The 2,750-nt window shown below is 39.9% G+C and overlaps 1 non-coding gene across 1 annotated transcript; it reads right to left on the bottom strand.

Moving 5' to 3' along the window:
• Positions 1-609: 609 nt before the first annotated feature.
• Trnas-cga lies at positions 610-684 on the bottom strand. Its single transcript has one exon. It is a non-coding gene; the product is annotated as a tRNA-Ser (tRNA).
• Between the last annotated feature and the right edge of the window lie 2,066 nt (positions 685-2,750).

The raw sequence follows: 2,750 nt of genomic DNA on the forward strand, positions 1-2,750 counted from the left end.
ATTAGCGAGTTTCTGCTTTATATTTTGCCGTAAAATTTACTAATGTGGCAGTAAAAGGTCCTTCAAAAATTAAATTTTTTCTGTTCTTCCTGAAATATCTGATTAATTTAATGTCATTTCTTGCATTACTTTTGCTAAGTGTTACTCAAATCAACTGTTGTTATACCATTAATTCGTTTACACATTAACCTTTATATAATATTTGATATGTGTTGTCAAATACTTTGGATAGTCAGAGAAAATATCAGATACTGGTGTTCTATTATGTAACACACATACTTCAGAGAGAAATTTGCAAGAGGCATTCTTGGTCGAGGAACCCTTGAGAAGAGCAAAGGATATCCACCGAAGTCATCATCAGTGTCTCCATTAACTTCAAGACACAGCTTAAAAAAAGCCCTACACCAGCATTTTTCATGCATTCGTGCGCTGTCAAGGGTACACGCCAATTGTGCTCCTGTATGTTTTGTAGTGTCTTCTACCAACTATCCATTAAATGGTCGTCGTTCTCTACTCTTGACCCTTGGAAAACAGTGAAGTACCTGAATGAGATCTTCACTCTGCAGCGGAGTGTGCACGGATATGAAACTTCCTGGCAGATTAAAACTGTGCGCCGGACCGAGACTCGAACTCGGGACCTTTGCCTTTCGCGGGCAAGTGCTCTACCAACTGAGCTACCCAAGCATGACTCACGCCCCTTCCTCACAGCTTTACTTCTGCCAGTACCTCGTCTCCTACCTTCCAAACTTTACAGAAGCTCTCCTGCGAACCTTGTAGAACTAGCACTCCTGAAAGAAAGGAGAGCACTTGCCCGCTAAAAGCAAAGGTCCCGAGTTCGAGTCTTAGTCCAGCACACAGTTCTAATCTGCCAGGAAGTTTCACAGCGAAGTACCTCCTTGGTCCTAGTTACATCCAATCTTACAGCCGCAAAAACTATACTTTCTATCGTAAGTAGATATTCCGCTTCTGTCTGTTCCCCAATTTGTTTCTTTATTTTCATCTGTCTCCGGAAAGATTACAAAAACACTTGTCCTGTAGGGTCACAGAGATAGCCCCTGTTTTTGAATGGTTTTCTTGATCTAAGGCCATAGATAACTGTTGCGAGTCAACATTGGTAATACCCACTGGCAAAATTTTCATTTCATATACAATGGAAGTATGAGTTTAAAAACCTATCTGGTGTACCAGAAGCACTCCAGCCGGTTATAACTCTTCTACTTACTTCCTTCGTTGTTCATGCAGTTGTCTCCAGGTGCCTTAAATAAAGAATTACATCCACCGCTCTTACAACAGCATTGTTCACTTGTACCGTTTTCTTTTCGATATCTTAATGATATATTATTTTAATATTATTATATCTGAATTTCAGCCCTACTTTCCAACCTGTATTAATTTATTTAATTTCCTATTCAATCCTACCCGCACTAGAGGCTAATCGAAATAGCCTTTGGCAAAATTAAGGCAATTCAGATATGACTCATTAACACATACTCGTTCCAGTTCAGATATGAAACACACTATTTCTACATAAGTTTCACATTGTACTTGAATGCATTGTTTTCTAGAATGTTTTGGAAATAAAAGTTTCCTTAGGTAGTTGGGCGATAAATGCGTCTTATTCGGCTGCCAATTTCGTTCACGTTAATGGAGGATCCACTGAATTAATGGAGACTCCATGGGAATAAGGACCCCTCATTTATGGACACTCAAGAATACATTTTTATATTTTGAGATAATAGCACCTAGTGCTGAACGCTGCGGGTGCTGATAGGCCTTTTCAAAAGAATGCCTACAAATAAGTCTTTGAAACCTCTATTCATGATAATACAATGGCAGTATTGTGAATTATTACGCTTTATAGTTCTTGGATTCTGCACCTGCGATTAAATATAGCAACATGTAAGTGATATTTGCAAAGAAATATCTTTTATTTCGATGTAACACAGATCCGCTTCTCCTTCTTGCGAAAATGAGAGCGCGGGCCTGTTGATTACCACGATTGGCTTCGGCGCCTTAATTGCATTAGTTGTTACAGACGTTCTGAAACAGTAGCAAAGAAATGTAAAAGTTTTCGAGGGCCTTAGAAAAACTTTCTGCGTTGTTCTCTAGCACGTTAAGCAACAATAAGTTTTGCCTCCCAGGTGAAAATGTTTTCTGAGGCAGAAATAATGTTTTGAGATGTATCGCAGCCACGTAGAGGTAAAGCTTTTTGATGGACACACAAAATCTGATCGAGACCAGATATGTAACGCCTGACATCCTCAAAGCACTTAATTACTGACAGTGATGTTTTGTCGTAACTTACAAGAATGGCCGTTCTTACAATGCCTGTCAAATCACTGTATGCATTCACTAGCAGTTTCTTCGAACCAAATGAGTGCCCATTTATTTCTCTGACGGTTCAGAAATGTTATTACAGTACAAGTACTCACAGTATTTCATTGTACATGTATCCGAATTGAGTACTTTAATGCCGAATGCAGTGGCCCGGTGTTACAGGTGTTCTTCGTACATCCATACATATTATACAATGGATTGTGTGTGTGCGCGTATCTGTGTTCGTGTGTGTGTGTGTGTGTGTGTGTGTGTGTGTGTGTGTGTGTGTGTGTGTGTGTGTGCGCGCGTTCGACATACTCTCCCAAACCACTGGACCGATTTCTACCAATGTTTGGGATAACAGTCGCCGTGGGGATCAGGACAACCTACATGTCATGGTTAAGGAGATATAACGTAATAAACAATGAGAGACG

This window comes from Schistocerca americana, chromosome 7 (genome assembly GCF_021461395.2).
Source record: "Schistocerca americana isolate TAMUIC-IGC-003095 chromosome 7, iqSchAmer2.1, whole genome shotgun sequence".
In the NCBI taxonomy this organism is placed as follows: Eukaryota; Metazoa; Arthropoda; class Insecta; order Orthoptera; family Acrididae; genus Schistocerca; species Schistocerca americana.